Here is a 24,888-nt window from a genome sequence, read left to right as displayed (position 1 = left end):
AGACAGTGCTGTCTGCAAACGTTACAGGAAACCCTGCGTTGGGCTCCCTCGGTTAGGAGAGTGGCAGGAGCTCTGTCCACAAACCGTTTGCAGCGATGCAGCCCCAGCCGGGTAGCAGGCTGCGTTCAGAGGGGATGTGGCAGCAGTACGTCTGTGACGCCTGTGAAGGCTTTGGAATACTGACGTGTGGACACCGGGGTCAGAGCGTGCACTTGTGGTTAGGCACCTTGCACCGGGGACGAGGGCAGGTAAAGTCGTTAGTTGAGAGAAGCAGAAGGCCGTACTATTTGCACAGGCTACGCTGAGTGTATCCTCAAAGCAGCTTCTCAAAGAGCAGGGAGGCAGAGGGCATCTCGACCAGCATCACCAAGAGCGTCCTGTCGCGAAATGTGCCACTTGCAAGCAGGCTACCAACGCGCAGCTTTCGCGGAAGGTACCTCCTCGCCAAGAGAGTGATACCTTGAGCGTGATCTGGGCAGCGATGTGTTCCCCCCCCCACCCCCCGCCGGAGAGTGATTCTAGCACATATAGTTGCTAAGTGAGCTTAGCGGCACAACGTATGCCCCACAATGGCGAGGCAGAAGCATTTCAAAGGCAGTGAACAGGCGGCAGTGCTTCCTCTCAGAGAACAAACAGTTCCCATGCCGTGCGTTCCCTCCGCGAAATGAAAAAGTGCAGTGTAGTGTGTTCAAAGAACAGTCATGATCGAGAGCGCTGCAGGGGTACACTCTCCAAAGTTAATGGGAAGATGCCCTCCCACGAGTGGCTCTAGGCCGAACGCCGTGGAGTCCTTTCTCCTGCGTGCCAAAGGAGAAAACAAAAAGGCCATCTTTTCGAAAAGAAAAGGGACCTACGGTGCTCCAAAACAACGACAGTATTTTGCAAGTACGGCCCTTTCACAGTATGGGACTTAACACCGTGACTCGCTGCACCTGGCGTACCTGTAGAGGTCCTGCCGAAGATTTGTGCGGTTTCCAGGAGAGCTACCGGATGCCTTCGTTTCAGAAGCCAAAGGAACATGAACTTGACGCAAGCAGCCCGGCTTAGGCTGCCTCGCTCCACAAGGGTGTGTGGTCCGCAGGAAGGGACTTTGAACGTTGAATGAATGGCCCCCGTTACTTTTAGGGGTCTGGGGTGTAAGAGAAATGAAGGAACCGCAGAGGCGTTTTCAACAGACTGCCCTCTCAGACTAAAATTCTCCCTGGTGGCGGTGAGACTCTCTGGAGATCACGGTAGTGACTTGGCCTGTCACTAACGCCTCCTCCAACAGGCCCTAGGCTCTGGAGGCTCCCTGTGCAGTCAAGACTGTTGTATCTGGCAACCAAGGCCATGTTTTGGCCCCAGTTTGCACGCCAGACGTGACGGGCATACCGAATATAATCCCTTCATGAGCTCCTTGGGTGAGCCAGGGTAATGTTAAGGTGAGCTGGCCTCCACAAAACAGAACCAAGGAGACTGTTGGGGAAAGGCTTTGAGATGGCAACGGTCAGCACGAGCTTGACAACTGCAAGGCCAGAAATCATTTCTTATCCTCGGAAACATCTCCTTCGCGGCGAATTCTTTCCTGCGCTGGAAGATACTATGACCTCTGCAGCTAGCCACATGTTGGACTGAGACGTCGTTGAGCTCTTTTGACTAGTCCTCTACAGCTGCACGCATTTCTCTGTGGCGTATGACAAGCAGGAAGCAGACCCCGCCCACCGCAGCAGCAGACTGTTCCCCCAGCTTAGAAAGCACAGACAAGGGTGAGGGACGAGAAAAAGAGGGGAGCACCGGAAAGTGCTCCCTGCAAACGTGACAGGAAACGCTGCGTTGGACTCTCTCGCTTAGGAGAGTGGTAGGAGCTCTGTCCACAAACCGTTTGCAGAGACGCAGCCCCAGCCAGGTGGCAGGCTGCGTCCAGAGGGGAAGTGGAAGCAGTACGCCTGTGAAGGCTTTGGAATATTGACGTGTGGACGTCGGGCTCAGAGCGCGCAATCGTGGTGAGGCGCTTTGCCCCGGGGACGAGGGCAGGTAAAGCCGTGAGTTGAGAGAAACAGAAGGCTGAACTTTGCACAGGCTACGCTGAGTGTATCCTCAAGGCAGCTTCTCAAAGAGCAGAGAAGCCGGCGGCCGTGTCGATCAGCGTGACCTAGAGCGTTCACGTCAAGAGAGGAGCCCCTTCAAACAGGCTACCAATGCACAGCTTTCGAGGAAGGTACCTCCACGCCAAGAAAGTGATACCTTGAGGGTGATCCGGGCACCGATGTGTTCCCCCGGAAGGTAATTCTACCACTTGTAACTCCTAAGGGAGCCGAGCCGCACAATGTATGCCCCACAATGGCGAGGCGAAAGCGTTTCAGAAGACAGTGAACCACAAAGTACACAGGCCCAGTAGTGCCACCTACTCCGCTCAGAGAACAAACGGTTCCCAGGCAGTGCGCTCCCTCCTCGAATGGAGAGTGCAGGTTAGTGTGTTCAAGGAACAGTCATGCTCGAGAGCGCTGCAGGAGGGCACTCTCCAAAGTTAATGAGAAGCTGCCCTCTCTCGAGTGGGTAGCGGCCGAATGGCCAGGAAACCGTTTCCCTGTGTGTAAGAGGAGGAAAGAGAAAGGGCATCTCTCCAAAAAGAAAAGGAACCTATTGAGCTGCAAAAGAACGACAGCAGTTTTCAAGGACGGCCCGCTCAGTGCATCGGACCTAACACCATGAATCGCTGTGCCTGGCAAACTTGTAGACGCCCTGCCAAATATTGGGGGGGGGGGTGGTGGTTCTCAGGAGACCTTCCGGAAGCCTTCGGTTCAGACGCCAAAGGAAAGCGAACTCGCTGCCAGCAGCCTGCCTGAGGCTTCCTCGCTCCACGAGTATGCGTTGTCCCCAGGAGGGAGCTTGAACGTTGACAAGCCCCCGTTACTTTCAGGGGTCTGGAATGTAGGCGAAATGAAGGACGCACGAAGGCAATGGCACAATTCGTGGCTTAGCCTAGGAAACAAGTCCTAAAGCAGCGCGTTCCTTCCTGGGCTGGAAGACATCTGTGAACTCTGTGGCAAGGCCACTTTTGGACCGAGACGTCCCTGAGCTCTTTGGACTAGGCCTCTACAGCTGCGCTCATTTCTCTGTGGCGTATGCCAAGCAGTAAGCCAGCCTCGTCCGTCACAGCAGGAGCCTGTTGCCCCGGCTTTAGAAAGTATAGCTAACGGTGAGGGAAAACGAAAGAGATGTGCTACAAGACAGTGCTGTCTGCAAACGTTACAGGAAACCCTGCGTTGGGCTCCCTCGGTTAGGAGAGTGGCAGGAGCTCTGTCCACAAACCGTTTGCAGCGATGCAGCCCCAGCCGGGTAGCAGGCTGCGTTCAGAGGGGATGTGGCAGCAGTACGTCTGTGACGCCTGTGAAGGCTTTGGAATACTGACGTGTGGACACCGGGGTCAGAGCGTGCACTTGTGGTTAGGCACCTTGCACCGGGGACGAGGGCAGGTAAAGTCGTTAGTTGAGAGAAGCAGAAGGCCGTACTATTTGCACAGGCTACGCTGAGTGTATCCTCAAAGCAGCTTCTCAAAGAGCAGGGAGGCAGAGGGCATCTCGACCAGCATCACCAAGAGCGTCCTGTCGTGAAATGTGCCACTTGCAAGCAGGCTACCAACGCGCAGCTTTCGCGGAAGGTACCTCCTCGCCAAGAGAGTGATACCTTGAGCGTGATCTGGGCAGCGATGTGTTCCCCCCCCCACCCCCCGCCGGAGAGTGATTCTAGCACATATAGGTGCTAAGTGAGCTTAGCGGCACGACGTATGCCCCACAATGGCGAGGCAGAAGCATTTCAAAGGCAGTGAACAGGCGGCAGTGCTTCCTCTCAGAGAACAAACAGTTCCCATGCCGTGCGTTCCCTCCGCGAAATGAAAAAATGCAGTGTAGTGTGTTCAAAGAACAGTCATGATCGAGAGCGCTGCAGGGGTACACTCTCCAAAGTTAATGGGAAGATGCCCTCCCACGAGTGGCTCTAGGCCGAACGCCGTGGAGTCCTTTCTCCTGCGTGCCAAAGGAGAAAACAAAAAGGCCATCTTTTCGAAAAGAAAAGGGACCTACGGTGCTCCAAAACAACGACAGTATTTTGCAAGTACGGCCCTTTCACAGTATGGGACTTAACACCGTGACTCGCTGCACCTGGCGTACCTGTAGAGGTCCTGCCGAAGATTTGTGCGGTTTCCAGGAGAGCTACCGGATGCCTTCGTTTCAGAAGCCAAAGGAACATGAACTTGACGCAAGCAGCCCGGCTTAGGCTGCCTCGCTCCACAAGGGTGTGTGGTCCGCAGGAAGGGACTTTGAACGTTGAATGAATGGCCCCCGTTACTTTTAGGGGTCTGGGGTGTAAGAGAAATGAAGGAACCGCAGAGGCGTTTTCAACAGACTGCCCTCTCAGACTAAAATTCTCCCTGGTGGCGGTGAGACTCTCTGGAGATCACGGTAGTGACTTGGCCTGTCACTAACGCCTCCTCCAACAGGCCCTAGGCTCTGGAGGCTCCCTGTGCAGTCAAGACTGTTGTATCTGGCAACCAAGGCCATGTTTTGGCCCCAGTTTGCACGCCAGACGTGACGGGCATACCGAATATAATCCCTTCATGAGCTCCTTGGGTGAGCCAGGGTAATGTTAAGGTGAGCTGGCCTCCACAAAACAGAACCAAGGAGACTGTTGGGGAAAGGCTTTGAGATGGCAACGGTCAGCACGAGCTTGACAACTGCAAGGCCAGAAATCATTTCTTATCCTCGGAAACATCTCCTTCGCGGCGAATTCTTTCCTGCGCTGGAAGATACTATGACCTCTGCAGCTAGCCACATGTTGGACTGAGACGTCGTTGAGCTCTTTTGACTAGTCCTCTACAGCTGCACGCATTTCTCTGTGGCGTATGACAAGCAGGAAGCAGACCCCGCCCACCGCAGCAGCAGACTGTTCCCCCAGCTTAGAAAGCACAGACAAGGGTGAGGGACGAGAAAAAGAGGGGAGCACCGGAAAGTGCTCCCTGCAAACGTGACAGGAAACGCTGCGTTGGACTCTCTCGCTTAGGAGAGTGGTAGGAGCTCTGTCCACAAACCGTTTGCAGAGACGCAGCCCCAGCCAGGTGGCAGGCTGCGTCCAGAGGGGAAGTGGAAGCAGTACGCCTGTGAAGGCTTTGGAATATTGACGTGTGGACGTCGGGCTCAGAGCGCGCAATCGTGGTGAGGCGCTTTGCCCCGGGGACGAGGGCAGGTAAAGCCGTGAGTTGAGAGAAACAGAAGGCTGAACTTTGCACAGGCTACGCTGAGTGTATCCTCAAGGCAGCTTCTCAAAGAGCAGAGAAGCCGGCGGCCGTGTCGATCAGCGTGACCTAGAGCGTTCACGTCAAGAGAGGAGCCCCTTCAAACAGGCTACCAATGCACAGCTTTCGAGGAAGGTACCTCCACGCCAAGAAAGTGATACCTTGAGGGTGATCCGGGCACCGATGTGTTCCCCCGGAAGGTAATTCTACCACTTGTAACTCCTAAGGGAGCCGAGCCGCACAATGTATGCCCCACAATGGCGAGGCGAAAGCGTTTCAGAAGACAGTGAACCACAAAGTACACAGGCCCAGTAGTGCCACCTACTCCGCTCAGAGAACAAACGGTTCCCAGGCAGTGCGCTCCCTCCTCGAATGGAGAGTGCAGGTTAGTGTGTTCAAGGAACAGTCATGCTCGAGAGCGCTGCAGGAGGGCACTCTCCAAAGTTAATGAGAAGCTGCCCTCTCTCGAGTGGGTAGCGGCCGAATGGCCAGGAAACCGTTTCCCTGTGTGTAAGAGGAGGAAAGAGAAAGGGCATCTCTCCAAAAAGAAAAGGAACCTATTGAGCTGCAAAAGAACGACAGCAGTTTTCAAGGACGGCCCGCTCAGTGCATCGGACCTAACACCATGAATCGCTGTGCCTGGCAAACTTGTAGACGCCCTGCCAAATATTGGGGGGGGGGGGTGGTGGTTCTCAGGAGACCTTCCGGAAGCCTTCGGTTCAGACGCCAAAGGAAAGCGAACTCGCTGCCAGCAGCCTGCCTGAGGCTTCCTCGCTCCACGAGTATGCGTTGTCCCCAGGAGGGAGCTTGAACGTTGACAAGCCCCCGTTACTTTCAGGGGTCTGGAATGTAGGCGAAATGAAGGACGCACGAAGGCAATGGCACAATTCGTGGCTTAGCCTAGGAAACAAGTCCTAAAGCAGCGCGTTCCTTCCTGGGCTGGAAGACATCTGTGAACTCTGTGGCAAGGCCACTTTTGGACCGAGACGTCCCTGAGCTCTTTGGACTAGGCCTCTACAGCTGCGCTCATTTCTCTGTGGCGTATGCCAAGCAGTAAGCCAGCCTCGTCCGTCACAGCAGGAGCCTGTTGCCCCGGCTTTAGAAAGTATAGCTAACGGTGAGGGAAAACGAAAGAGATGTGCTACAAGACAGTGCTGTCTGCAAACGTTACAGGAAACCCTGCGTTGGGCTCCCTCGGTTAGGAGAGTGGCAGGAGCTCTGTCCACAAACCGTTTGCAGCGATGCAGCCCCAGCCGGGTAGCAGGCTGCGTTCAGAGGGGATGTGGCAGCAGTACGTCTGTGACGCCTGTGAAGGCTTTGGAATACTGACGTGTGGACACCGGGGTCAGAGCGTGCACTTGTGGTTAGGCACCTTGCACCGGGGACGAGGGCAGGTAAAGTCGTTAGTTGAGAGAAGCAGAAGGCCGTACTATTTGCACAGGCTACGCTGAGTGTATCCTCAAAGCAGCTTCTCAAAGAGCAGGGAGGCAGAGGGCATCTCGACCAGCATCACCAAGAGCGTCCTGTCGCGAAATGTGCCACTTGCAAGCAGGCTACCAACGCGCAGCTTTCGCGGAAGGTACCTCCTCGCCAAGAGAGTGATACCTTGAGCGTGATCTGGGCAGCGATGTGTTCCCCCCCCCACCCCCCGCCGGAGAGTGATTCTAGCACATATAGGTGCTAAGTGAGCTTAGCGGCACGACGTATGCCCCACAATGGCGAGGCAGAAGCATTTCAAAGGCAGTGAACAGGCGGCAGTGCTTCCTCTCAGAGAACAAACAGTTCCCATGCCGTGCGTTCCCTCCGCGAAATGAAAAAATGCAGTGTAGTGTGTTCAAAGAACAGTCATGATCGAGAGCGCTGCAGGGGTACACTCTCCAAAGTTAATGGGAAGATGCCCTCCCACGAGTGGCTCTAGGCCGAACGCCGTGGAGTCCTTTCTCCTGCGTGCCAAAGGAGAAAACAAAAAGGCCATCTTTTCGAAAAGAAAAGGGACCTACGGTGCTCCAAAACAACGACAGTATTTTGCAAGTACGGCCCTTTCACAGTATGGGACTTAACACCGTGACTCGCTGCACCTGGCGTACCTGTAGAGGTCCTGCCGAAGATTTGTGCGGTTTCCAGGAGAGCTACCGGATGCCTTCGTTTCAGAAGCCAAAGGAACATGAACTTGACGCAAGCAGCCCGGCTTAGGCTGCCTCGCTCCACAAGGGTGTGTGGTCCGCAGGAAGGGACTTTGAACGTTGAATGAATGGCCCCCGTTACTTTTAGGGGTCTGGGGTGTAAGAGAAATGAAGGAACCGCAGAGGCGTTTTCAACAGACTGCCCTCTCAGACTAAAATTCTCCCTGGTGGCGGTGAGACTCTCTGGAGATCACGGTAGTGACTTGGCCTGTCACTAACGCCTCCTCCAACAGGCCCTAGGCTCTGGAGGCTCCCTGTGCAGTCAAGACTGTTGTATCTGGCAACCAAGGCCATGTTTTGGCCCCAGTTTGCACGCCAGACGTGACGGGCATACCGAATATAATCCCTTCATGAGCTCCTTGGGTGAGCCAGGGTAATGTTAAGGTGAGCTGGCCTCCACAAAACAGAACCAAGGAGACTGTTGGGGAAAGGCTTTGAGATGGCAACGGTCAGCACGAGCTTGACAACTGCAAGGCCAGAAATCATTTCTTATCCTCGGAAACATCTCCTTCGCGGCGAATTCTTTCCTGCGCTGGAAGATACTATGACCTCTGCAGCTAGCCACATGTTGGACTGAGACGTCGTTGAGCTCTTTTGACTAGTCCTCTACAGCTGCACGCATTTCTCTGTGGCGTATGACAAGCAGGAAGCAGACCCCGCCCACCGCAGCAGCAGACTGTTCCCCCAGCTTAGAAAGCACAGACAAGGGTGAGGGACGAGAAAAAGAGGGGAGCACCGGAAAGTGCTCCCTGCAAACGTGACAGGAAACGCTGCGTTGGACTCTCTCGCTTAGGAGAGTGGTAGGAGCTCTGTCCACAAACCGTTTGCAGAGACGCAGCCCCAGCCAGGTGGCAGGCTGCGTCCAGAGGGGAAGTGGAAGCAGTACGCCTGTGAAGGCTTTGGAATATTGACGTGTGGACGTCGGGCTCAGAGCGCGCAATCGTGGTGAGGCGCTTTGCCCCGGGGACGAGGGCAGGTAAAGCCGTGAGTTGAGAGAAACAGAAGGCTGAACTTTGCACAGGCTACGCTGAGTGTATCCTCAAGGCAGCTTCTCAAAGAGCAGAGAAGCCGGCGGCCGTGTCGATCAGCGTGACCTAGAGCGTTCACGTCAAGAGAGGAGCCCCTTCAAACAGGCTACCAATGCACAGCTTTCGAGGAAGGTACCTCCACGCCAAGAAAGTGATACCTTGAGGGTGATCCGGGCACCGATGTGTTCCCCCGGAAGGTAATTCTACCACTTGTAACTCCTAAGGGAGCCGAGCCGCACAATGTATGCCCCACAATGGCGAGGCGAAAGCGTTTCAGAAGACAGTGAACCACAAAGTACACAGGCCCAGTAGTGCCACCTACTCCGCTCAGAGAACAAACGGTTCCCAGGCAGTGCGCTCCCTCCTCGAATGGAGAGTGCAGGTTAGTGTGTTCAAGGAACAGTCATGCTCGAGAGCGCTGCAGGAGGGCACTCTCCAAAGTTAATGAGAAGCTGCCCTCTCTCGAGTGGGTAGCGGCCGAATGGCCAGGAAACCGTTTCCCTGTGTGTAAGAGGAGGAAAGAGAAAGGGCATCTCTCCAAAAAGAAAAGGAACCTATTGAGCTGCAAAAGAACGACAGCAGTTTTCAAGGACGGCCCGCTCAGTGCATCGGACCTAACACCATGAATCGCTGTGCCTGGCAAACTTGTAGACGCCCTGCCAAATATTGGGGGGGGGTGGTGGTTCTCAGGAGACCTTCCGGAAGCCTTCGGTTCAGACGCCAAAGGAAAGCGAACTCGCTGCCAGCAGCCTGCCTGAGGCTTCCTCGCTCCACGAGTATGCGTTGTCCCCAGGAGGGAGCTTGAACGTTGACAAGCCCCCGTTACTTTCAGGGGTCTGGAATGTAGGCGAAATGAAGGACGCACGAAGGCAATGGCACAATTCGTGGCTTAGCCTAGGAAACAAGTCCTAAAGCAGCGCGTTCCTTCCTGGGCTGGAAGACATCTGTGAACTCTGTGGCAAGGCCACTTTTGGACCGAGACGTCCCTGAGCTCTTTGGACTAGGCCTCTACAGCTGCGCTCATTTCTCTGTGGCGTATGCCAAGCAGTAAGCCAGCCTCGTCCGTCACAGCAGGAGCCTGTTACCCCGGCTTTAGAAAGTATAGCTAACGGTGAGGGAAAACGAAAGAGATGTGCTACAAGACAGTGCTGTCTGCAAACGTTACAGGAAACCCTGCGTTGGGCTCCCTCGGTTAGGAGAGTGGCAGGAGCTCTGTCCACAAACCGTTTGCAGCGATGCAGCCCCAGCCGGGTAGCAGGCTGCGTTCAGAGGGGATGTGGCAGCAGTACGTCTGTGACGCCTGTGAAGGCTTTGGAATACTGACGTGTGGACACCGGGGTCAGAGCGTGCACTTGTGGTTAGGCACCTTGCACCGGGGACGAGGGCAGGTAAAGTCGTTAGTTGAGAGAAGCAGAAGGCCGTACTATTTGCACAGGCTACGCTGAGTGTATCCTCAAAGCAGCTTCTCAAAGAGCAGGGAGGCAGAGGGCATCTCGACCAGCATCACCAAGAGCGTCCTGTCGCGAAATGTGCCACTTGCAAGCAGGCTACCAACGCGCAGCTTTCGCGGAAGGTACCTCCTCGCCAAGAGAGTGATACCTTGAGCGTGATCTGGGCAGCGATGTGTTCCCCCCCCCACCCCCCGCCGGAGAGTGATTCTAGCACATATAGGTGCTAAGTGAGCTTAGCGGCACGACGTATGCCCCACAATGGCGAGGCAGAAGCATTTCAAAGGCAGTGAACAGGCGGCAGTGCTTCCTCTCAGAGAACAAACAGTTCCCATGCCGTGCGTTCCCTCCGCGAAATGAAAAAGTGCAGTGTAGTGTGTTCAAAGAACAGTCATGATCGAGAGCGCTGCAGGGGTACACTCTCCAAAGTTAATGGGAAGATGCCCTCCCACGAGTGGCTCTAGGCCGAACGCCGTGGAGTCCTTTCTCCTGCGTGCCAAAGGAGAAAACAAAAAGGCCATCTTTTCGAAAAGAAAAGGGACCTACGGTGCTCCAAAACAACGACAGTATTTTGCAAGTACGGCCCTTTCACAGTATGGGACTTAACACCGTGACTCGCTGCACCTGGCGTACCTGTAGAGGTCCTGCCGAAGATTTGTGCGGTTTCCAGGAGAGCTACCGGATGCCTTCGTTTCAGAAGCCAAAGGAACATGAACTTGACGCAAGCAGCCCGGCTTAGGCTGCCTCGCTCCACAAGGGTGTGTGGTCCGCAGGAAGGGACTTTGAACGTTGAATGAATGGCCCCCGTTACTTTTAGGGGTCTGGGGTGTAAGAGAAATGAAGGAACCGCAGAGGCGTTTTCAACAGACTGCCCTCTCAGACTAAAATTCTCCCTGGTGGCGGTGAGACTCTCTGGAGATCACGGTAGTGACTTGGCCTGTCACTAACGCCTCCTCCAACAGGCCCTAGGCTCTGGAGGCTCCCTGTGCAGTCAAGACTGTTGTATCTGGCAACCAAGGCCATGTTTTGGCCCCAGTTTGCACGCCAGACGTGACGGGCATACCGAATATAATCCCTTCATGAGCTCCTTGGGTGAGCCAGGGTAATGTTAAGGTGAGCTGGCCTCCACAAAACAGAACCAAGGAGACTGTTGGGGAAAGGCTTTGAGATGGCAACGGTCAGCACGAGCTTGACAACTGCAAGGCCAGAAATCATTTCTTATCCTCGGAAACATCTCCTTCGCGGCGAATTCTTTCCTGCGCTGGAAGATACTATGACCTCTGCAGCTAGCCACATGTTGGACTGAGACGTCGTTGAGCTCTTTTGACTAGTCCTCTACAGCTGCACGCATTTCTCTGTGGCGTATGACAAGCAGGAAGCAGACCCCGCCCACCGCAGCAGCAGACTGTTCCCCCAGCTTAGAAAGCACAGACAAGGGTGAGGGACGAGAAAAAGAGGGGAGCACCGGAAAGTGCTCCCTGCAAACGTGACAGGAAACGCTGCGTTGGACTCTCTCGCTTAGGAGAGTGGTAGGAGCTCTGTCCACAAACCGTTTGCAGAGACGCAGCCCCAGCCAGGTGGCAGGCTGCGTCCAGAGGGGAAGTGGAAGCAGTACGCCTGTGAAGGCTTTGGAATATTGACGTGTGGACGTCGGGCTCAGAGCGCGCAATCGTGGTGAGGCGCTTTGCCCCGGGGACGAGGGCAGGTAAAGCCGTGAGTTGAGAGAAACAGAAGGCTGAACTTTGCACAGGCTACGCTGAGTGTATCCTCAAGGCAGCTTCTCAAAGAGCAGAGAAGCCGGCGGCCGTGTCGATCAGCGTGACCTAGAGCGTTCACGTCAAGAGAGGAGCCCCTTCAAACAGGCTACCAATGCACAGCTTTCGAGGAAGGTACCTCCACGCCAAGAAAGTGATACCTTGAGGGTGATCCGGGCACCGATGTGTTCCCCCGGAAGGTAATTCTACCACTTGTAACTCCTAAGGGAGCCGAGCCGCACAATGTATGCCCCACAATGGCGAGGCGAAAGCGTTTCAGAAGACAGTGAACCACAAAGTACACAGGCCCAGTAGTGCCACCTACTCCGCTCAGAGAACAAACGGTTCCCAGGCAGTGCGCTCCCTCCTCGAATGGAGAGTGCAGGTTAGTGTGTTCAAGGAACAGTCATGCTCGAGAGCGCTGCAGGAGGGCACTCTCCAAAGTTAATGAGAAGCTGCCCTCTCTCGAGTGGGTAGCGGCCGAATGGCCAGGAAACCGTTTCCCTGTGTGTAAGAGGAGGAAAGAGAAAGGGCATCTCTCCAAAAAGAAAAGGAACCTATTGAGCTGCAAAAGAACGACAGCAGTTTTCAAGGACGGCCCGCTCAGTGCATCGGACCTAACACCATGAATCGCTGTGCCTGGCAAACTTGTAGACGCCCTGCCAAATATTGGGGGGGGGTGGTGGTTCTCAGGAGACCTTCCGGAAGCCTTCGGTTCAGACGCCAAAGGAAAGCGAACTCGCTGCCAGCAGCCTGCCTGAGGCTTCCTCGCTCCACGAGTATGCGTTGTCCCCAGGAGGGAGCTTGAACGTTGACAAGCCCCCGTTACTTTCAGGGGTCTGGAATGTAGGCGAAATGAAGGACGCACGAAGGCAATGGCACAATTCGTGGCTTAGCCTAGGAAACAAGTCCTAAAGCAGCGCGTTCCTTCCTGGGCTGGAAGACATCTGTGAACTCTGTGGCAAGGCCACTTTTGGACCGAGACGTCCCTGAGCTCTTTGGACTAGGCCTCTACAGCTGCGCTCATTTCTCTGTGGCGTATGCCAAGCAGTAAGCCAGCCTCGTCCGTCACAGCAGGAGCCTGTTACCCCGGCTTTAGAAAGTATAGCTAACGGTGAGGGAAAACGAAAGAGATGTGCTACAAGACAGTGCTGTCTGCAAACGTTACAGGAAACCCTGCGTTGGGCTCCCTCGGTTAGGAGAGTGGCAGGAGCTCTGTCCACAAACTGTTTGCAGCGATGCAGCCCCAGCCGGGTAGCAGGCTGCGTTCAGAGGGGATGTGGCAGCAGTACGTCTGTGACGCCTGTGAAGGCTTTGGAATACTGACGTGTGGACACCGGGGTCAGAGCGTGCACTTGTGGTTAGGCACCTTGCACCGGGGACGAGGGCAGGTAAAGTCGTTAGTTGAGAGAAGCAGAAGGCCGTACTATTTGCACAGGCTACGCTGAGTGTATCCTCAAAGCAGCTTCTCAAAGAGCAGGGAGGCAGAGGGCATCTCGACCAGCATCACCAAGAGCGTCCTGTCGCGAAATGTGCCACTTGCAAGCAGGCTACCAACGCGCAGCTTTCGCGGAAGGTACCTCCTCGCCAAGAGAGTGATACCTTGAGCGTGATCTGGGCAGCGATGTGTTCCCCCCCCCACCCCCCGCCGGAGAGTGATTCTAGCACATATAGGTGCTAAGTGAGCTTAGCGGCACGACGTATGCCCCACAATGGCGAGGCAGAAGCATTTCAAAGGCAGTGAACAGGCGGCAGTGCTTCCTCTCAGAGAACAAACAGTTCCCATGCCGTGCGTTCCCTCCGCGAAATGAAAAAGTGCAGTGTAGTGTGTTCAAAGAACAGTCATGATCGAGAGCGCTGCAGGGGTACACTCTCCAAAGTTAATGGGAAGATGCCCTCCCACGAGTGGCTCTAGGCCGAACGCCGTGGAGTCCTTTCTCCTGCGTGCCAAAGGAGAAAACAAAAAGGCCATCTTTTCGAAAAGAAAAGGGACCTACGGTGCTCCAAAACAACGACAGTATTTTGCAAGTACGGCCCTTTCACAGTATGGGACTTAACACCGTGACTCGCTGCACCTGGCGTACCTGTAGAGGTCCTGCCGAAGATTTGTGCGGTTTCCAGGAGAGCTACCGGATGCCTTCGTTTCAGAAGCCAAAGGAACATGAACTTGACGCAAGCAGCCCGGCTTAGGCTGCCTCGCTCCACAAGGGTGTGTGGTCCGCAGGAAGGGACTTTGAACGTTGAATGAATGGCCCCCGTTACTTTTAGGGGTCTGGGGTGTAAGAGAAATGAAGGAACCGCAGAGGCGTTTTCAACAGACTGCCCTCTCAGACTAAAATTCTCCCTGGTGGCGGTGAGACTCTCTGGAGATCACGGTAGTGACTTGGCCTGTCACTAACGCCTCCTCCAACAGGCCCTAGGCTCTGGAGGCTCCCTGTGCAGTCAAGACTGTTGTATCTGGCAACCAAGGCCATGTTTTGGCCCCAGTTTGCACGCCAGACGTGACGGGCATACCGAATATAATCCCTTCATGAGCTCCTTGGGTGAGCCAGGGTAATGTTAAGGTGAGCTGGCCTCCACAAAACAGAACCAAGGAGACTGTTGGGGAAAGGCTTTGAGATGGCAACGGTCAGCACGAGCTTGACAACTGCAAGGCCAGAAATCATTTCTTATCCTCGGAAACATCTCCTTCGCGGCGAATTCTTTCCTGCGCTGGAAGATACTATGACCTCTGCAGCTAGCCACATGTTGGACTGAGACGTCGTTGAGCTCTTTTGACTAGTCCTCTACAGCTGCACGCATTTCTCTGTGGCGTATGACAAGCAGGAAGCAGACCCCGCCCACCGCAGCAGCAGACTGTTCCCCCAGCTTAGAAAGCACAGACAAGGGTGAGGGACGAGAAAAAGAGGGGAGCACCGGAAAGTGCTCCCTGCAAACGTGACAGGAAACGCTGCGTTGGACTCTCTCGCTTAGGAGAGTGGTAGGAGCTCTGTCCACAAACCGTTTGCAGAGACGCAGCCCCAGCCAGGTGGCAGGCTGCGTCCAGAGGGGAAGTGGAAGCAGTACGCCTGTGAAGGCTTTGGAATATTGACGTGTGGACGTCGGGCTCAGAGCACGCAATCGTGGTGAGGCGCTTTGCCCCGGGGACGAGGGCAGGTAAAGCCGTGAGTTGAGAGAAACAGAAGGCTGAACTTTGCACAGGCTACGCTGAGTGTATCCTCAAGGCAGCTTCTCAAAGAGCAGAGAAGCCGGCGGCCGTGTCGATCAGCGTGACCTAGAGCGTTCACGTCAAGAGAGGAGCCCCTTCAAACAGGCTACCAATGCACAGCTTTCGAGGAAGGTACCTCCACGCCAAGAAAGTGATACCTTGAGGGTGATCTGGGCACCGATGTGTTCCCCCGGAAGGTAATTCTACCACTTGTAACTCCTAAGGGAGCCGAGCCGCACAATGTATGCCCCACAATGGCGAGGCGAAAGCGTTTCAGAAGACAGTGAACCACAAAGTACACAGGCCCAGTAGTGCCACCTACTCCGCTCAGAGAACAAACGGTTCCCAGGCAGTGCGCTCCCTCCTCGAATGGAGAGTGCAGGTTAGTGTGTTCAAGGAACAGTCATGCTCGAGAGCGCTGCAGGAGGGCACTCTCCAAAGTTAATGAGAAGCTGCCCTCTCTCGAGTGGGTAGCGGCCGAATGGCCAGGAAACCGTTTCCCTGTGTGTAAGAGGAGGAAAGAGAAAGGGCATCTCTCCAAAAAGAAAAGGAACCTATTGAGCTGCAAAAGAACGACAGCAGTTTTCAAGGACGGCCCGCTCAGTGCATCGGACCTAACACCATGAATCGCTGTGCCTGGCAAACTTGTAGACGCCCTGCCAAATATTGGGGGGGGGTGGTGGTTCTCAGGAGACCTTCCGGAAGCCTTCGGTTCAGACGCCAAAGGAAAGCGAACTCGCTGCCAGCAGCCTGCCTGAGGCTTCCTCGCTCCACGAGTATGCGTTGTCCCCAGGAGGGAGCTTGAACGTTGACAAGCCCCCGTTACTTTCAGGGGTCTGGAATGTAGGCGAAATGAAGGACGCACGAAGGCAATGGCACAATTCGTGGCTTAGCCTAGGAAACAAGTCCTAAAGCAGCGCGTTCCTTCCTGGGCTGGAAGACATCTGTGAACTCTGTGGCAAGGCCACTTTTGGACCGAGACGTCCCTGAGCTCTTTGGACTAGGCCTCTACAGCTGCGCTCATTTCTCTGTGGCGTATGCCAAGCAGTAAGCCAGCCTCGTCCGTCACAGCAGGAGCCTGTTACCCCGGCTTTAGAAAGTATAGCTAACGGTGAGGGAAAACGAAAGAGATGTGCTACAAGACAGTGCTGTCTGCAAACGTTACAGGAAACCCTGCGTTGGGCTCCCTCGGTTAGGAGAGTGGCAGGAGCTCTGTCCACAAACCGTTTGCAGCGATGCAGCCCCAGCCGGGTAGCAGGCTGCGTTCAGAGGGGATGTGGCAGCAGTACGTCTGTGACGCCTGTGAAGGCTTTGGAATACTGACGTGTGGACACCGGGGTCAGAGCGTGCACTTGTGGTTAGGCACCTTGCACCGGGGACGAGGGCAGGTAAAGTCGTTAGTTGAGAGAAGCAGAAGGCCGTACTATTTGCACAGGCTACGCTGAGTGTATCCTCAAAGCAGCTTCTCAAAGAGCAGGGAGGCAGAGGGCATCTCGACCAGCATCACCAAGAGCGTCCTGTCGCGAAATGTGCCACTTGCAAGCAGGCTACCAACGCGCAGCTTTCGCGGAAGGTACCTCCTCGCCAAGAGAGTGATACCTTGAGCGTGATCTGGGCAGCGATGTGTTCCCCCCCCCACCCCCCGCCGGAGAGTGATTCTAGCACATATAGGTGCTAAGTGAGCTTAGCGGCACGACGTATGCCCCACAATGGCGAGGCAGAAGCATTTCAAAGGCAGTGAACAGGCGGCAGTGCTTCCTCTCAGAGAACAAACAGTTCCCATGCCGTGCGTTCCCTCCGCGAAATGAAAAAGTGCAGTGTAGTGTGTTCAAAGAACAGTCATGATCGAGAGCGCTGCAGGGGTACACTCTCCAAAGTTAATGGGAAGATGCCCTCCCACGAGTGGCTCTAGGCCGAACGCCGTGGAGTCCTTTCTCCTGCGTGCCAAAGGAGAAAACAAAAAGGCCATCTTTTCGAAAAGAAAAGGGACCTACGGTGCTCCAAAACAACGACAGTATTTTGCAAGTACGGCCCTTTCACAGTATGGGACTTAACACCGTGACTCGCTGCACCTGGCGTACCTGTAGAGGTCCTGCCGAAGATTTGTGCGGTTTCCAGGAGAGCTACCGGATGCCTTCGTTTCAGAAGCCAAAGGAACATGAACTTGACGCAAGCAGCCCGGCTTAGGCTGCCTCGCTCCACAAGGGTGTGTGGTCCGCAGGAAGGGACTTTGAACGTTGAATGAATGGCCCCCGTTACTTTTAGGGGTCTGGGGTGTAAGAGAAATGAAGGAACCGCAGAGGCGTTTTCAACAGACTGCCCTCTCAGACTAAAATTCTCCCTGGTGGCGGTGAGACTCTCTGGAGATCACGGTAGTGACTTGGCCTGTCACTAACGCCTCCTCCAACAGGCCCTAGGCTCTGGAGGCTCCCTGTGCAGTCAAGACTGTTGTATCTGGCAACCAAGGCCATGTTTTGGCCCCAGTTTGCACGCCAGACGTGACGGGCATACCGAATATAATCCCTTCATGAGCTCCTTGGGTGAGCCAGGGTAATGTTAAGGTGAGCTGGCCTCCACAAAACAGAACCAAGGAGACTGTTGGGGAAAGGCTTTGAGATGGCAACGGTCAGCACGAGCTTGACAACTGCAAGGCCAGAAATCATTTCTTATCCTCGGAAACATCTCCTTCGCGGCGAATTCTTTCCTGCGCTGGAAGATACTATGACCTCTGCAGCTAGCCACATGTTGGACTGAGACGTCGTTGAGCTCTTTTGACTAGTCCTCTACAGCTGCACGCATTTCTCTGTGGCGTATGACAAGCAGGAAGCAGACCCCGCCCACCGCAGCAGCAGACTGTTCCCCCAGCTTAGAAAGCACAGACAAGGGTGAGGGACGAGAAAAAGAGGGGAGCACCGGAAAGTGCTCCCTGCAAACGTGACAGGAAACGCTGCGTTGGACTCTCTCGCTTAGGAGAGTGGTAGGAGCTCTGTCCACAAACCGTTTGCAGAGACGCAGCCCCAGCCAGGTGGCAGGCTGCGTCCAGAGGGGAAGTGGAAGCAGTACGCCTGTGAAGGCTTTGGAATATTGACGTGTGGACGTCGGGCTCAGAGCGCGCAATCGTGGTGAGGCGCTTTGCCCCGGGGACGAGGGCAGGTAAAGCCGTGAGTTGAGAGAAACAGAAGGCTGAACTTTGCACAGGCTACGCTGAGTGTATCCTCAAGGCAGCTTCTCAAAGAGCAGAGAAGCCGGCGGCCGTGTCGATCAGCGTGACCTAGAGCGTTCACGTCAAGAGAGGAGCCCCTTCAAACAGGCTACCAATGCACAGCTTTCGAGGAAGGTACCTCCACGCCAAGAAAGTGATACCTTGAGGGTGATCCGGGCACCGATGTGTTCCCCCGGAAGGTAATTCTACCACTTGTAACTCCTAAGGGAGCCGAGCCGCACAATGTATGCCCCACAATGGCGAGGCGAAAGCGTTTCAGAAGACAGTGAACCACAAAGTACACAGGCCCAGTAGTGCCACCTACTCCGCTCAGAGAACAAACGGTTCCCAGGCAGTGCGCTCCCTCCTCGAATGGAGAGTGCAGGTTAGTGTGTTCAAGGAACAGTCATGCTCGAGAGCGCTGCAGGAGGGCACTCTCCAAAGTTAATGAGAAGCTGCCCTCTCTCGAGTGGGTAGCGGCCGAATGGCCAGGAAACCGTTTCCCTGTGTGTAAGAGGAGGAAAGAGAAAGGGCATCTCTCCAAAAAGAAAAGGAACCTATTGAGCTGCAAAAGAACGACAGCAGTTTTCAAGGACGGCCCGCTCAGTGCATCGGACCTAACACCATGAATCGCTGTGCCTGGCAAACTTGTAGACGCCCTGCCAAATATTGGGGGGGGGGGTGGTGGTTCTCAGGAGACCTTCCGGAAGCCTTCGGTTCAGACGCCAAAGGAAAGCGAACTCGCTGCCAGCAGCCTGCCTGAGGCTTCCTCGCTCCACGAGTATGCGTTGTCCCCAGGAGGGAGCTTGAACGTTGACAAGCCCCCGTTACTTTCAGGGGTCTGGAATGTAGGCGAAATGAAGGACGCACGAAGGCAATGGCACAATTCGTGGCTTAGCCTAGGAAACAAGTCCTAAAGCAGCGCGTTCCTTCCTGGGCTGGAAGACATCTGTGAACTCTGTGGCAAGGCCACTTTTGGACCGAGACGTCCCTGAGCTCTTTGGACTAGGCCTCTACAGCTGCGCTCATTTCTCTGTGGCGTATGCCAAGCAGTAAGCCAGCCTCGTCCGTCACAGCAGGAGCCTGTTGCCCCGGCTTTAGAAAGTATAGCTAACGGTGAGGGAAAACGAAAGAGATGTGCTACAAGACAGTGCTGTCTGCAAACGTTACAGGAAACCCTGCGTTGGGCTCCCTCGGTTAGGAGAGTGGCAGGAGCTCTGTCCACAAACCGTTTGCAGCGATGCAGCCCCAGCCGGGTAGCAGGCTGCGTTCAGAGGGGATGTGGCAGCAGTACGTCTGTGACGCCTGTGAAGGCTTTGGAATACTGACGTGTGGACACCGGGGTCAGAGCGTGCACTTGTGGTTAGGCACCTTGCACCGGGGACGAGGGCAGGTAAAGTCGTTAGTTGAGAGAAGCAGAAGGCCGTACTATTTGCACAGGCTACGCTGAGTGTATCCTCAAAGCAGCTTCTCAAAGAGCAGGGAGGCAGAGGGCATCTCGACCAGCATCACCAAGAGCGTCCTGTCGCGAAATGTGCCACTTGCAAGCAGGCTACCAACGCGCAGCTTTCGCGGAAGGTACCTCCTCGCCAAGAGAGTGATACCTTGAGCGTGATCTGGGCAGCGATGTGTTCCCCCCCCCACCCCCCGCCGGAGAGTGATTCTAGCACATATAGGTGCTAAGTGAGCTTAGCGGCACGACGTATGCCCCACAATGGCGAGGCAGAAGCATTTCAAAGGCAGTGAACAGGCGGCAGTGCTTCCTCTCAGAGAACAAACAGTTCCCATGCCGTGCGTTCCCTCCGCGAAATGAAAAAGTGCAGTGTAGTGTGTTCAAAGAACAGTCATGATCGAGAGCGCTGCAGGGGTACACTCTCCAAAGTTAATGGGAAGATGCCCTCCCACGAGTGGCTCTAGGCCGAACGCCGTGGAGTCCTTTCTCCTGCGTGCCAAAGGAGAAAACAAAAAGGCCATCTTTTCGAAAAGAAAAGGGACCTACGGTGCTCCAAAACAACGACAGTATTTTGCAAGTACGGCCCTTTCACAGTATGGGACTTAACACCGTGACTCGCTGCACCTGGCGTACCTGTAGAGGTCCTGCCGAAGATTTGTGCGGTTTCCAGGAGAGCTACCGGATGCCTTCGTTTCAGAAGCCAAAGGAACATGAACTTGACGCAAGCAGCCCGGCTTAGGCTGCCTCGCTCCACAAGGGTGTGTGGTCCGCAGGAAGGGACTTTGAACGTTGAATGAATGGCCCCCGTTACTTTTAGGGGTCTGGGGTGTAAGAGAAATGAAGGAACCGCAGAGGCGTTTTCAACAGACTGCCCTCTCAGACTAAAATTCTCCCTGGTGGCGGTGAGACTCTCTGGAGATCACGGTAGTGACTTGGCCTGTCACTAACGCCTCCTCCAACAGGCCCTAGGCTCTGGAGGCTCCCTGTGCAGTCAAGACTGTTGTATCTGGCAACCAAGGCCATGTTTTGGCCCCAGTTTGCACGCCAGACGTGACGGGCATACCGAATATAATCCCTTCATGAGCTCCTTGGGTGAGCCAGGGTAATGTTAAGGTGAGCTGGCCTCCACAAAACAGAACCAAGGAGACTGTTGGGGAAAGGCTTTGAGATGGCAACGGTCAGCACGAGCTTGACAACTGCAAGGCCAGAAATCATTTCTTATCCTCGGAAACATCTCCTTCGCGGCGAATTCTTTCCTGCGCTGGAAGATACTATGACCTCTGCAGCTAGCCACATGTTGGACTGAGACGTCGTTGAGCTCTTTTGACTAGTCCTCTACAGCTGCACGCATTTCTCTGTGGCGTATGACAAGCAGGAAGCAGACCCCGCCCACCGCAGCAGCAGACTGTTCCCCCAGCTTAGAAAGCACAGACAAGGGTGAGGGACGAGAAAAAGAGGGGAGCACCGGAAAGTGCTCCCTGCAAACGTGACAGGAAACGCTGCGTTGGACTCTCTCGCTTAGGAGAGTGGTAGGAGCTCTGTCCACAAACCGTTTGCAGAGACGCAGCCCCAGCCAGGTGGCAGGCTGCGTCCAGAGGGGAAGTGGAAGCAGTACGCCTGTGAAGGCTTTGGAATATTGACGTGTGGACGTCGGGCTCAGAGCGCGCAATCGTGGTGAGGCGCTTTGCCCCGGGGACGAGGGCAGGTAAAGCCGTGAGTTGAGAGAAACAGAAGGCTGAACTTTGCACAGGCTACGCTGAGTGTATCCTCAAGGCAGCTTCTCAAAGAGCAGAGAAGCCGGCGGCCGTGTCGATCAGCGTGACCTAGAGCGTTCACGTCAAGAGAGGAGCCCCTTCAAACAGGCTACCAATGCACAGCTTTCGAGGAAGGTACCTCCACGCCAAGAAAGTGATACCTTGAGGGTGATCCGGGCACCGATGTGTTCCCCCGGAAGGTAATTCTACCACTTGTAACTCCTAAGGGAGCCGAGCCGCACAATGTATGCCCCACAATGGCGAGGCGAAAGCGTTTCAGAAGACAGTGAACCACAAAGTACACAGGCCCAGTAGTGCCACCTACTCCGCTCAGAGAACAAACGGTTCCCAGGCAGTGCGCTCCCTCCTCGAATGGAGAGTGCAGGTTAGTGTGTTCAAGGAACAGTCATGCTCGAGAGCGCTGCAGGAGGGCACTCTCCAAAGTTAATGAGAAGCTGCCCTCTCTCGAGTGGGTAGCGGCCGAATGGCCAGGAAACCGTTTCCCTGTGTGTAAGAGGAGGAAAGAGAAAGGGCATCTCTCCAAAAAGAAAAGGAACCTATTGAGCTGCAAAAGAACGACAGCAGTTTTCAAGGACGGCCCGCTCAGTGCATCGGACCTAACACCATGAATCGCTGTGCCTGGCAAACTTGTAGACGCCCTGCCAAATATTGGGGGGGGGGTGGTGGTTCTCAGGAGACCTTCCGGAAGCCTTCGGTTCAGACGCCAAAGGAAAGCGAACTCGCTGCCAGCAGCCTGCCTGAGGCTTCCTCGCTCCACGAGTATGCGTTGTCCCCAGGAGGGAGCTTGAACGTTGACAAGCCCCCGTTACTTTCAGGGGTCTGGAATGTAGGCGAAATGAAGGACGCACGAAGGCAATGGCACAATTCGTGGCTTAGCCTAGGAAACAAGTCCTAAAGCAGCGCGTTCCTTCCTGGGCTGGAAGACATCTGTGAACTCTGTGGCAAGGCCACTTTTGGACCGAGACGTCCCTGAGCTCTTTGGACTAGGCCTCTACAGCTGCGCTCATTTCTCTGTGGCGTATGCCAAGCAGTAAGCCAGCCTCGTCCGTCACAGCAGGAGCCTGTTGCCCCGGCTTTAGAAAGTATAGCTAACGGTGAGGGAAAACGAAAGAGATGTGCTACAAGACAGTGCTGTCTGCAAACGTTACAGGAAACCCTGCGTTGGGCTCCCTCGGTTAGGAGAGTGGCAGGAGCTCTGTCCACAAACCGTTTGCAGCGATGCAGCCCCAGCCGGGTAGCAGGCTGCGTTCAGAGGGGATGTGGCAGCAGTACGTCTGTGACGCCTGTGAAGGCTTTGGAATACTGACGTGTGGACACCGGGGTCAGAGCGTGCACTTGTGGTTAGGCACCTTGCACCGGGGACGAGGGCAGGTAAAGTCGTTAGTTGAGAGAAGCAGAAGGCCGTACTATTTGCACAGGCTACGCTGAGTGTATCCTCAAAGCAGCTTCTCAAAGAGCAGGGAGGCAGAGGGCATCTCGACCAGCATCACCAAGAGCGTCCTGTCGCGAAATGTGCCACTTGCAAGCAGGCTACCAACGCGCAGCTTTCGCGGAAGGTACCTCCTCGCCAAGAGAGTGATACCTTGAGCGTGATCTGGGCAGCGATGTGTTCCCCCCCCCACCCCCCGCCGGAGAGTGATTCTAGCACATATAGGTGCTAAGTGAGCTTAGCGGCACGACGTATGCCCCACAATGGCGAGGCAGAAGCATTTCAAAGGCAGTGAACAGGCGGCAGTGCTTCCTCTCAGAGAACAAACAGTTCCCATGCCGTGCGTTCCCTCCGCGAAATGAAAAAGTGCAGTGTAGTGTGTTCAAAGAACAGTCATGATCGAGAGCGCTGCAGGGGTACACTCTCCAAAGTTAATGGGAAGATGCCCTCCCACGAGTGGCTGTAGGCCGAACGCCGTGGAGTCCTTTCTCCTGCGTGCCAAAGGAGAAAACAAAAAGGCCATCTTTTCGAAAAGAAAAGGGACCTACGGTGCTCCAAAACAACGACAGTATTTTGCAAGTACGGCCCTTTCACAGTATGGGACTTAACACCGTGACTCGCTGCACCTGGCGTACCTGTAGAGGTCCTGCCGAAGATTTGTGCGGTTTCCAGGAGAGCTACCGGATGCCTTCGTTTCAGAAGCCAAAGGAACATGAACTTGACGCAAGCAGCCCGGCTTAGGCTGCCTCGCTCCACAAGGGTGTGTGGTCCGCAGGAAGGGACTTTGAACGTTGAATGAATGGCCCCCGTTACTTTTAGGGGTCTGGGGTGTAAGAGAAATGAAGGAACCGCAGAGGCGTTTTCAACAGACTGCCCTCTCAGACTAAAATTCTCCCTGGTGGCGGTGAGACTCTCTGGAGATCACGGTAGTGACTTGGCCTGTCACTAACGCCTCCTCCAACAGGCCCTAGGCTCTGGAGGCTCCCTGTGCAGTCAAGACTGTTGTATCTGGCAACCAAGGCCATGTTTTGGCCCCAGTTTGCACGCCAGACGTGACGGGCATACCGAATATAATCCCTTCATGAGCTCCTTGGGTGAGCCAGGGTAATGTTAAGGTGAGCTGGCCTCCACAAAACAGAACCAAGGAGACTGTTGGGGAAAGGCTTTGAGATGGCAACGGTCAGCACGAGCTTGACAACTGCAAGGCCAGAAATCATTTCTTATCCTCGGAAACATCTCCTTCGCGGCGAATTCTTTCCTGCGCTGGAAGATACTATGACCTCTGCAGCTAGCCACATGTTGGACTGAGACGTCGTTGAGCTCTTTTGACTAGTCCTCTACAGCTGCACGCATTTCTCTGTGGCGTATGACAAGCAGGAAGCAGACCCCGCCCACCGCAGCAGCAGACTGTTCCCCCAGCTTAGAAAGCACAGACAAGGGTGAGGGACGAGAAAAAGAGGGGAGCACCGGAAAGTGCTCCCTGCAAACGTGACAGGAAACGCTGCGTTGGACTCTCTCGCTTAGGAGAGTGGTAGGAGCTCTGTCCACAAACCGTTTGCAGAGACGCAGCCCCAGCCAGGTGGCAGGCTGCGTCCAGAGGGGAAGTGGAAGCAGTACGCCTGTGAAGGCTTTGGAATATTGACGTGTGGACGTCGGGCTCAGAGCGCGCAATCGTGGTGAGGCGCTTTGCCCCGGGGACGAGGGCAGGTAAAGCCGTGAGTTGAGAGAAACAGAAGGCTGAACTTTGCACAGGCTACGCTGAGTGTATCCTCAAGGCAGCTTCTCAAAGAGCAGAGAAGCCGGCGGCCGTGTCGATCAGCGTGACCTAGAGCGTTCACGTCAAGAGAGGAGCCCCTTCAAACAGGCTACCAATGCACAGCTTTCGAGGAAGGTACCTCCACGCCAAGAAAGTGATACCTTGAGGGTGATCCGGGCACCGATGTGTTCCCCCGGAAGGTAATTCTACCACTTGTAACTCCTAAGGGAGCCGAGCCGCACAATGTATGCCCCACAATGGCGAGGCGAAAGCGTTTCAGAAGACAGTGAACCACAAAGTACACAGGCCCAGTAGTGCCACCTACTCCGCTCAGAGAACAAACGGTTCCCAGGCAGTGCGCTCCCTCCTCGAATGGAGAGTGC

The sequence above is a fragment of the Pseudorca crassidens genome, chromosome 3 (genome assembly GCF_039906515.1).
Source record: "Pseudorca crassidens isolate mPseCra1 chromosome 3, mPseCra1.hap1, whole genome shotgun sequence".
Lineage (NCBI taxonomy): Eukaryota > Metazoa > Chordata > Mammalia > Artiodactyla > Delphinidae > Pseudorca > Pseudorca crassidens.
Note: the sequence above shows the minus strand (reverse complement) of the source record.